The following is a 12806-nucleotide window of genomic DNA, read 5'->3' as shown; positions in this document are numbered from 1 at the left end:
GATTTAGAAACAAAACATGTGCGCCAAGGATGCAAATTGAAGATGGGTCATCTAAGAGTCACGAAAGCAAGTTCAATGACATCTAAGTATTATCCAAGGGTATCAAGATTTCAGGAAGTTTATTTGGTGACATGGTATGAAGGAAGATAAAGTCAAGTATGTAGTTACTTGTTTATCTGTAAAAAAAAATAAAAAAAATCAAAGGTCGAACAAAAATCAAAGTTCAATGACTAGGAAGTATGTTAACATAGTTTGATGTTCTCAGGATGGAAGTGTAATAATATTTTCATGAATTTTATACCTACTTTCCATATACAGTGAAGACAAATGAATCTACGAGTAATATGGGACAGATTAATGAAGACTCACATGTTCTACCTAGGGAAGGGAATTATATGCTTAAGGTAATGCAAATAAATGGGTGAGATAAGAGGTCTCAAATTGACAAAAGTGGAGAAGAGGTGACATTGAGTACTGTAACTAATGTCAAGGAAGTTTTTGTTTGGTGAGGTTATTCTTTATATTTTCATAAGGGAGAGAATGAATTATTGGGTGGAGTGAGATGGTGGTAGATCTTACTTTTAGTTATAAGCAGAGGTCTTTAGTAACTCATGTTACATGTCCTTCTGAATATGATAATATTTTTGCTCAAAGTTGAAGAACAAAATGAGTTGATGTTGACACCACATATGACCATTAGAAAGTAAAAGAGGTTCTCCTAATAAATATGAGAAGAATCCATTTTGATTTAGTTATACCTATCTCAAGGTTCTATAGATTCCATTTCTTTGGAACTTGGTGTTGCTTATATTCGTATAAGATTGAATTGGATAACATGATTGTTATTAGAGATATGTTTGCGGAGAGGTTGGTGTGAAATGTTTATGTTCATGTTAGAATACAACAAAGTTGTGGATCTTTGAGTTAGGTCATGTCAAAATCTCTTAGGCAATTTGATTAGAACCTTTCAGCATAAATATTGTGAAATGCTCGAATGTCATGGGGTTGACATAGATCGTCTGTTTGAGAAGGAGGAAAAAGTCATCATTCATTGATATGCACCAGAAGGAAGTTAGTCAAGAAAAAAAAATCAACGTATTTTTCATCACTTCAGTTATCAGCAACAGTGAGCAAAATTTTGAGAACTATGATTATTGAAGACATCTTCGATCATGCAAACATCTGATGCAGATAAATGAAGAAGACCTTTAAGTTTCTCTATGGGTAATCATGATTTTTTGAGTGTACATCATTCCTTGGTGTAAGGAGAGCAATCATATAAAAAAAAATGACTCCAAAATTCATAGGTTCTTACTAGATTCTTAATTGAATAAGTTTTATTGCTTATAAATTGTTTATCTCTTCCGTTAACCAACATTCATTATGTTCTTCGTGTATTGTAACTAAGGAAATAGATTAATTGATCACAATTTTCTTCTAGTTCTGATATAGTTAAATAGAAGATATCTCTTTTAAAGGGAAGTCAGTTAAAATTTTGGATTATGATGTGATTCCACTTGAAAAATAAAAGAGAAGATAAGAGAGTAATATCCTAATATTTCTTGGTAAGCTAATTTTTGAGGACGAAATTTTTTATTATTGGGAATAATTGTAAGACCCGTCCCCCGTCATGAAATATATTTAGTTATTAGTCTAAACTTTAGTTATTATTTATGCACCTTTAACTCGTTTTGTAGACAGTTATATAAAAATAAAATATTATATTGTATAACTTAATTATAAAATTAATAAATGGTAATAAAAATTGTATATTTTAATTGATGAACAAATTTAAAATTTTGATTACTTAGTTTGAATAACTTATATATTAATAGTAAAAAATTAATAAATAAACTTATCATTTGTCTAATTTCTCTTCATTTTTGTATTATCAATAAATTTGATAGATTTTGATATCAACATTAAAGTTATAAAAAACATGTGATTTTTTTTGTCTGTTTTAAAAAAAAATAATAGTTTCGTGATATCTGCAAAATGTTTGTCATAATAAATGTGAGAAATTAAATACTTGGAATAGTCATAAATTCTAATAAATACAACGTAGTATTGAACAATCAACCCCATATTCAAATGAAGAGATATGAACAAAATGCAGGTTATACTTTACCATATTTTAGGGTAGTTTTTATAACACGTTTAAATTTTTTTAAAATAATATTCATAAATAGTTCTAACATAATAAATTTCTATAAAAAATTATTAAATAGAAACTAATTTTAGAGATAAAAAAATAATTAATTACAATATTGACTACATTAGATACTATTTGAGAGACTAAAAAAATTATTAGTACTTAAAAGTAATTTATGTAAGGAATGAGAAAACTAGTCTTAGAGTAGAAGTGATACAATTAAAATGACACTTTTGAATATTTTATTATTAAAATGAAAAGACTATACAAATAGAAATTTAGTGAACTCTACAAGATTGCCTGATCACAATTTCAAATAGAGTAAGTTCATCCTTTGAGTTAGTTTTGATTTGGTTAGGTTTGTCTTTAGTTTAAACTTGCATGTGATGCTTTTATCTTCAGAATTAGTCTCTCTTAGCTCAAGGTCGTACTGATATAATTAGATTTTTTTATCAGGGCTTTGTGGTGCATGTTAAATTATCCTGGAAGAATTATAGGATTTGGAGCTCTTAGTGAGCATTTGCTCAAATTCAAGTAGGGGAAACTAGAGTTTTATATTTATAATAGAATCATAGGCTAGAAGATTTGAATGTGCGGGTGGCGTGGTCACCAGTTTCAACTTTGGTTTGCAGGATTGGTTATGATTATTTTATGAGCAATGCAGAGTACTGTTTGAAATATAATGTTAATATGTTCATTTTAATATGGATGATTTATGGAGGATTTTTTGTTTGAATTGTAAAATTTGGTTGTTTTGTATAGTTGATATAGTGTAAGTTATTCTTGAAGTGAATGAGTTGTTGAATTTGTTTTTGTTTGACTCTAAATGATGGAATTAGGCAGAATTATTCAGATTTTTCTTTTGCATATCTTTAAATGCGATTATACTCCTAAAATTAATTTTACAATCTTTTTTATTTAATACTACAAAATTATATGATATTGAAATTTAAAGGATAATTTTAATGACTCAATTAACATATTAATTCTTATTTATGTAATCATTTTTAGTCAAATAAAAAAATTGTTAAGGTTATTGATAAATTTAAAATATATTATTGGGATGTTATTTTAATTACATGAACATTGAAATAAAAACTAAAATTCAAGATACTATAAAAAGTATTAAGTTAAATAAAATAAAAAGGTTTTACATAATAATAATATTATATTTCAGTCGCTAAAGGATAAAAGAAAATAATAAGATCAAAATTTCTTATAGCCATATTACTTTTGATTAAAAAAATTTAAAATGTTTGATTTAAAGATGTTTGTTGAAAAATATTGTAAATTCCCTTATTCTTAATCTTTTGAAATATTCGTCAGTCCAAGTGATATTTGTTTTAATATTTCTATTAAATTTTATTACACCAAAATTTGTTATGTTTAGGTAATAGATTTTTTTTAGTATTAGTATTATCGATAGGTTTTTAATTTTGTTTTTATAATTACAAATATTTTTTGATCGGCATATATAACAAGTAAATAATATAACTACAATTAAATATTTAAAATAGTAGAACAATCTTATAAAATCTATAATGATTGAAGTTTGTGTAAATTCAATAAAATCAAATCAATATGTCAATCATTTTAACGTTCGTTTATTTTTCTAGTTCTTTATATTATTTTGTTCTAATTGCGCATTTATTTCTATTTTTATAGTTAGTTGTTTAAAAATTACAATAAAAATCTACGAGGTTTATTAAAGCTTTAAAAATAATAATTTTTTCTTCTCTGAATGGGGTATATTTTTTTTATAAATATAAGAGTTGTTTAAAAGTAAAATATTATTTTAATATATATGATACATATAAATTATTTAAAAAAATTAATTTATAAATTAAAAATTATATATATATATATATATATTATTTATAACTAATTCATGAACCATGTTCACATGGTTATTATATGAATCCATCACTGTATTGATAGAAAATCTATGCATCCATTGATTAAATTTGATTAAACGCGAATATGAGTATGAATAATATTTTTAGATTTGATATGAAAACAAGATTCACCTTGAATATGAGAAGATGAATTTTTACTTTAAAAATAAAAATACAATTAAACCCTCATAGGCATGCTAACAAATTCAATAAATATTTATGAGGTGTATTAAAGTTTTAAAAATAATAATTGATTCTTCTCTTAATATTGTAAAACCTATTTTTTTTTAAATATAAGAGTTGCTTAAAAGTAAAATATTCTTTTAATATTGATGATATATAAATTGGTTAAAAATAAAAACTAATTTATAAATAAAAAATAATTAAATCTATAAAGGAAAATGATTTATGTAACGGCGCTTTTTTTTTTTCAAAGCAGCAGACCCCCTCCCACCCCACCATTCTTTTCTTTGATCTTCTTTCTTCCAAATCACTTTCTCTCTCTACCAACTTCTCTCCTCTCCCTTTTCTTTTAATTTCTCACTTCATACCTCATCTATTTTAGAATCTGATCATACCACGCTGTAGCAGAGGAGTTAAGGAACATTTCTACCCGATCAGATTTTCAAACAGAGTAAGTTCATTTTTACTCTAAATATCCTTTGTCCTCTGTTTTTCCTTAGGATTTAGTCATCAATCTTTGTGGGGTCAGTTGAGAAGTTTAATCCTCTCAACTTATTCTATTATATACTGAATTTTTGTTCTGTTTGGATAACTTGCATTAGGCCCGTAAATCTTGAAGCTTATCCAGACTGTGGGGAATAAAATTCTAGAAGTTGCTTGGAAAGCAAGCAATTGAGGTAAGGGAAACTAATTTAATTTTTTAATAGCACCCTAGGATAGAAGATCTGAATGCGGAAGGGACGTGGTCCCAATATTGGATTTCTCTTGCAGGGGTGTTATTTGTGTTATATATTGTGTGTTTTTTATATATTATTTAAACTTTATAAATATTATATTTTGATAGTTTGAGAGTTAAATATTATTTTTGACGTTGGAAAATTTCTGGAATGATATGAATTTTTAAATGTTATGTGATTGAATGATATGTATTATATACGAATGATGTAAATTGTATGAAATTGATGTCGTACATTTGGGATAATGTATGAGTTGTTGTTTGATGGTACGTTAAGTATGAAAAGCCTATGTTTAACGGAGATCCTCTGGCTTCACTAATGATCTAAGTCATGTAGACTAAGATATTAGGTGGTGAGAAGCTGAGAGAGAGTTCATACACACCGGGTCTCACTGTAGACACTCGGTATTGGATGTTTGAACTTATCCTGATCCTTTCTATTGGATTCGCTGGTAATCTTTGGGTCAGGTGTTAGTCTCTAGGGACATACTTAATGAGTCTTCCGGAAGACGAAGTGGGATTGAAATGAAATCCAATGATTGTGATTGAAAGTAGATCCATGTGTGGTCTATATGAATGATGGAATTAGTATTGGAATTTTACATGAAATTACTAAAGAAATGTTTATAAATTATTAGTCTAAATTGGTTCTATTTCCATGAATTATGTTATGAATTTTCTTTGCATTAGCTTACCCTTGCTTTTCTTGTTGTGTTTGAACTGCGATGACCGTAGCAGATTATCTTACAGGTGTCGGAGGGTCTGAAGAGCTTTAGGGTGTTGATTTTGAAACCTGTATTGTAAATATTTATATTTCTATAAATCCTAATCGTGTATTAGGAATGTTTTGAAAAATTCCAAGTTTGTAAAGAAACTGGGAGAACTTTTATTGTAATAGTTATATGTAAATTATGGGGTGTTACAATTTATAAAGATTTTTTTTCTAAATTTAAGTAATTTATTGTGTAGGATTTATATTAAAATAATTTTTATTTATAGTCAATCACGTATGAGTGACAAATGAACTCATTTTGAGGTGTATTATAAGAATTCATCATGATTTTGGTAGAAAATATTTGTATTAATTGTGTACCACCCTGGATATAGAAATACCTTTTAAATTAATTATAAAATAATGATAAGTATATACATATTTACCATGTATCGTTCTCGTCACTATTTTTTCCTTCAAAATTTAACATTATTAAAATATATTTAATTTATTAAATAACTAAAACTTATATTACTTAAGGCCAATTACAATCCCATAAATGCTAACAAAATTCAATAAATCTTTAATATCATTAGCATAATTAAAAAAACATATTATTTTTAAAATTTTAAAAGTAAAAATAAAAATCAAATGCATGACATCTGCATGTTTCCCACAATAAATATGAGAAATTAAATGCTGAAAACAACCATAAATTCTAATAAATTCCAGCGTCATCACAAAAGACATCGAAACAAAACAGGGATATGAATAATAAATATTTACAACCTATATACTTCACCATTTTCGGTGAAACTTAAAAAAAATAATATCTCTAAGAACTAAATTAAAATTCCTAAATAATGCTAAATATTTAGATCCCATACAGACACACAAATATATATATATATATATATATATATATATATATATATATAATATACAATTTTTTATAACTTTTTTATGATTTTTTTACTTTCACAAGATATCTATTTTTTTTTTTGTAAAAGCTATTTTATTAATTAATATTTTTATTTTGATAAATGAAAAATAATAATTAAACACACACCAAATAAATCTGTGTTTTCACTGGTAAATAGATAAAGAAAATAAAGATAGTGGAAATTTCACGGTTCGATCATTTGTGTACTAAATTTCATTAGCATAATAGGTAGATTATATCTTGTTATAATATATTCACACATTTAATTATTTGAGGTTTTCAATAATATTTAATGAAAAAAAAGGTAAATACAAATAATGTCTTCGGAATTTGCTATGAAGTGTATCATATTTTCGGATAAATGAAATTATAATTCTTCATAATTTCAATATCTAATTTTTTAATTCATGATTATTATTTTATTTAATCTTCTAATATAAAAAAAAATTCATGTTCATGAAATAAACGTGAACTATGAGTGCATGAAAGTAGCAAGAGTTGAAAGGTATTGATTGAAGGAAAATGACAAAATGAACCGAACAAAACCAATGCTTTTGCCATTTTTTTTTGGCAGCTAGCAAAAACTACAACTCATGTCATCAAAGGTTGACAATGGTGCACACCTATCCCTATATATACCTAATACCTTTCTTCCATTTATCATAATCAAAACACATCAATTCTTGAAAATGAAGAACGTGTTTGTAGCTTTTTTAGCTTTGCTAATTGTTCTGGTAGTTGCAGTTGCAGCTTCAGAAGTAGAGGTCACAACCTCAGGGCCTCCAAGATCTTCTGATGTAACTTTAGGTCCCAAACCACCATCTCATGTAAGTGCAGGTCCAAAACCACCATCTTGTGCACAAAAAACAGTTATTATAGCTTCAGGACCACCAAAATCAATTCATGAAATTTCAGGACCAAGGGCTTCAGGACCTCCGAAGTCAACAATGAAGGCATCAAGTGGATCAAAAACAGTTATTATAGCTTCAGGACCACCAAAAACAATTCATGAAATTTCAGGACCAAGGGTTTCAGGACCTCCGAAGTCAACAATTAAGGCATCAAGTGGATCAAAAACAGTTATTATAGCTTCAGGACCACCAAAAACAATTCATGAAATTTCAGGACCAAGGGTTTCAGGACCTCCGAAGTCAACAATTAAGGATCAAGTGGATCAAAAACAGTTATTATAGCTTCAGGACCACCAAAAACAATTCATGAAATTTCAGGACCTCCGAAGTCAACAATTAAGGCATCAAGTGGATCAAAAACAGTTATTATAGCTTCAGGACCACCAAAATCAATTCATGAAATTTCAGGACCAAGGGTTTCAGGACCTCCGAAGTCAACAATTAAGGCATCAAGTGGATCAAAAACAGTTATTATAGCTTCAGGACCACCAAAATCAATTCATGAAATTTCAGGACCAAGGGCTTCAGGACCTCCGAAGTCAACAATTAAGGCATCAAGTGGATCAAAAACAGTTATTATAGCTTCAGGACCACCAAAAACAATTCATGAAATTTCAGGACCAAGGGCTTCAAGACCTCCGAAGTCAACAATGAAGGCATCAAGTGGATAAAAAACAGTTATTATAGCTTCAGGACCACCAAAACCAATTCATGAAATTTCAGGACCAAGGGCTTCAGGACCTCTAAAGTCAACAATTAAGGCATCAAGTGCACAAAAAACAGTTATTATAGCTTCAGGACCACCAAAAGCTTAAATTACAACTTTAGGACCACCAAAGGCAACTCAAAGCAAAGAAGATAATAATATGTTGTAAATAACGACGTTCGAAAGTTAGTTTCTTTAAAAAATAAAATAGTTGTTTGAAAATATATATGAAATGAACATTTGAGTTACAAATAATATATAACTTTTTAAATATTTTATGTGCCTTGATCTACATCTTTGTCTCATAGATTAATTGTGTGTAATGAAGAAGAAGCTATAATAATAGAATAATACACACCAAAAATTAACTTCCCTTTTCTCAACATGAGAAAATAAGCATTATACAATTATATTTTTCACTTAACTTTCATCATAGAGAACCACCAAAATGAATGAGTATGAGTTTCTTCTCTAACCATATTTAACGTGTCTAATTGTCTCATTAGTTCACTTGTGAGACAATCAAATGTAAACCAATAAATGATAATAAGTATAATAAATTAAAAAAAAAAACTAAATTTGAAGTTATAATATATCAGTAACATTATAACTTATGGTCTCTGTGAAAGACAAATAATTATTTATTGTGTTACATTACTCATTTTAATAATGATGTTTGAAATTTATTGTTTTTTTATCAACAAAAAATAAATTAAATTGAAAATGGGTCACTTCAGGAGTGTCCCCACCCTTATATACATACCTCCCATTTAGTTAGCATTTACACGTGTAACTGAATTATTAAAACCAGATAAGCATCAATCATTGCATATGTTTCTTAAGGGTTAAAATCTTGCATGTGTAAATGCAACTTCACAGATAAAACAGATAATACAAATATACCAAATACAAGGGTCCCTAAGCACACTTCATGACCTTAACAAAATTTGAAATTTATTGTATAAAGATATTAATAAGTGTTGTCTATAATGTTGGGTTCAATAGTGTCAAAGTTCAAGAGGGGGGTGAATTGACCTTTTAATAGTTTTGCGCAGAATCAGATTCTATCACAGTACACAAAAAATAAATCGATTTAATTTGGAAATGAACATATTACTGTTTATGTTTGAAAACGTTTATATCAACCAAGTTATTTTTGAGATTATGCAGATTAATTTGCAAGCCACACACACTGATATTACAGAGAAAACAGTGAACAACAAAAACAGTAATCTTCAATTTTAAGCAAGTGATTAAGGTTCAATTATTGGCTTGACAATCAATTGGGTAACCTATCACAATCAACCTGTTCCAGTTGTATTTAACAGATCATATATCTTCTTCACAGAACCAAACTGATTTTCCAGAAAATAAGAACGGTATGAACCAACCCAGAAAGAACAGATTTATTTTCAATTGAACAGATTCAATTTCTGGCAGTTTAGGAGAAATGCAAGAATTCGAGTGCAGGGATGAAGAGAGATGAACACACAACAGTTATGCTGGTTCACCCAACTGAGCTACATCCAGTCTCACCTAATCCAAGGTGAAATCCACTAAACAAAATGTACCAAACACACTTACACGGCCACTATTCTTGAACCCTACAAGAAACTTGACACACTTGTTGAAAAACACTATTTCAGCACACACACTCCTCAAGAAACCCTATCAAGAAGAGTTTACAATCACACTTTTATAAGAAACGAAATATGAAACGAATACACCTGATAGATGATGCATAAATCTGCCTTAAACCAGTAGAACAGATTGCTCAAACAGTAGCAACACTTCTCACCAAGCTTTAGAACCAAACAAGAACAAGCACACTTTTGATTTTTGAAATAACACATGCTAATTCTCTGTAAATCCTTAATTCTCTGATGTAAAACTTGTTTTCTCAAATGTATGATTCTTATCTAAACGCAGGAACAAGTTTTCTTTTTATAGAAAAACAACTTATAACAGATTTTCAAAAACACAGTTAAAGCTGTTATAAAAAGAACATATTGAAAATAAAATGAACAGATTTATTTTCAAAAGCAGTTAGAGAATTTGTTATGTGAAGGAGACTTAGTCAACCATTCTGGTGCAGGGACAAAATGAAAAAACCGTTTAAGATAAACATAGTACCAGACTAAAAAGAATCTATTCATTTATAGATGAACAAATTTATTTTTCAAAACGATAACAGAAAAGACTTAACTATTGAAACACAACCTTATAGATGATGCACAAAACCTGATTTTCAAAAGCCTTAGTCAATGCATCAGTTTAAAAAAGAATCTGTTTATTTAGAAAAGAACAGATTTATTTTTATGCAGTAAAAGTGTTTTTGCAAAACATGTGAAAAACAGTTTCAGAAAATTTGTGTTTGCTCTTATCACATGGTCAGGGGTTAAGAGGTGAGTTACTCAACAAAAAGCCTACTCTTAAACAACCTCTAACCTATACCTAAGACATTCTTAAAGCAAATACAACTATACATGAAATGTACACAAATGGCTTCATCAAACACATGTCTTGAAGGGGCAACAACCATCTTCAACATATAATTGTACAAATTTTATTAACTCGTTGCTTGAAATAAAGAGACAATATTTTCCTCGTATACTTTGAGTCAAAGTCAAATAAATCTTATTATGTAGCCAACAATTAAAAACTATTACTTATTCGTATTTTAGGCAACACTTTTTAAATCATTAACATGTCAGCGTGACCTGAAGTAAAAAATAGTGTAGTGGTTTAAAGTCTAAAGAATTTGCATAAAAAAATATTCTAACTTTTTGGTGTCCCAGTAAAAGTAAAACACATATATACAACTTGAAATTAAAAAACAAACGGCCTTGCTATATAAGGTGATGAGAAACTCAGGGACGAATTCTTTCACTCTATGAAATGTGCAATTTTGCGATTTGGGTTATAATGAAACTTACCATCATTCATTATTTTTAGGTTCGTTTGTAAACAAAAACATTGGTTTGAATCAAATAATGTCCCTTACTTGGCTCTCACTTTTTTTTCAGCTATTACAACTTTTCTTGTAGTGATAATTTTGTTATGTTTAAGTTTTATATTGAAATATTAAATGCTTTTTAAGTTCATTTATTGAGTTTACATTAAAGATGTAGTGTTTTTTATGGTGTTAAACAAAGTTTTATGAAAAATAATTTTGGGAGAATAAAAAGCTTAAAATACAATTTTAAAAAGACAAAATATAATTTATTGTGTATATATACATAAAAAAATTGAGAGTCATAACCATTAGAAGACATTCCACTGCAACCGTTAGAAATCTTAGGAACAAGTTGTAATAAGCTAATCATATAAAAATAAGAAAATATAATTTATAAAAATCGCTCCACACACAAAAATACGTAATTTTTTTAAAAAACTATATACAATAAATAAATACTTGAAAAAAATATAAGTTTTAACATCACATAAACTCAATAAATAATATTGCAAAAAAAAAACATAAACTCAATAATATAAATAAGGTGAGATATAATATAACACTCCCTATATTTTATATTTAATAGGAGTGTTTAGACCACATTAAAAAAGGCAATTAATTAGAGTTCAAAAATATTGAAACAAAATAAAATGAATATAATGCAATTATAATTTACCTTAATTTGAGGAAAACACTCTAATAAAAAGTTAAAAATTAATAAATATTCATAAATAATATTACCATCCTCAATATTATTAACAAGGAAGATTCCGATAAAGTTGACAAATTGCATGACTATAAAAAAATATGTTAGTTTTTTTCTCTCTAAAAATAAAACAAAAATAAATATATGTATCAACATTAAATAGGAGCAATTAAACAATTAAAGCACCAATAAATTCTAACATCATCACACTTCAAAACCATCAAAGCAAACTGAGATACCAACAAAATGCACCTTATAGTGACATGTGATATGAAAACACCCTATACGTCATTGTATTTAGTGAGTGTTGATAATTGTATTTTTTTAATAATGATTATTCAATATACGTAAAAAAAAATATTAAATAAAAAATAATTTTAGAGATAAAAAATAATTAGTCATTAGATTAAATAATATTTTAGATACTTAAAATTATTAGTATCTAAATTAGTTTTTATTATTAATAATTTATAAACTAGTTTCTAAATGAGTATCTAATTAGTTATAAAGATTTTAGTTGTAAGAACATGAAAAAAAGTCATTTTTTTTCTTTCTCTCAACTTTTTTTTTTTCTTTCTCTCTTAATTTTCTCTTATCGCACCATGCTGTAACTAAGGAGTTAAAGAACAATTATACTCAATCAGATTTTCAAACAAAGTAAGTTCATTTTTGCTCTAAAGATCCTTTATTATTTTTTTTCACTTGGGATTTAGTCATGAATCTTGGTGGGATCAGTTGAGAAGAGTAATCCTCTCAACTTATTATACTATATACTTAATTTTTGTTTTGTTTGCATAACTTGCATCAGACTGAGGGTAGAGGTTGCTTGGAAAGTAAGCAATTAAGGTAAGGGAAACTAACTTTAACATTCAATGGTACCCTAGGCTATAAGATCTGAATGTGGAG

At 27.7% G+C, this 12806-nt stretch overlaps 1 long non-coding RNA gene across 1 annotated transcript; it reads left to right on the top strand.

Annotated features, from left to right (window-relative positions):
- The first annotated feature begins 4506 nt into the window (after positions 1 to 4506).
- LOC137826858 (uncharacterized) lies at positions 4507 to 5869 on the top strand. Its single transcript, XR_011083597.1, has 3 exons — positions 4507 to 4681; positions 4833 to 4907; positions 5705 to 5869. It is a non-coding gene; the product is annotated as an uncharacterized lncRNA (long non-coding RNA).
- Positions 5870 to 12806: the final 6937 nt, after the last annotated feature.

This window comes from Phaseolus vulgaris, chromosome 8 (assembly GCF_000499845.2).
Source record: "Phaseolus vulgaris cultivar G19833 chromosome 8, P. vulgaris v2.0, whole genome shotgun sequence".
Taxonomy (NCBI): Eukaryota; Viridiplantae; Streptophyta; class Magnoliopsida; order Fabales; family Fabaceae; genus Phaseolus; species Phaseolus vulgaris.
This window is presented reverse-complemented; position numbering and strand designations above follow the sequence as displayed.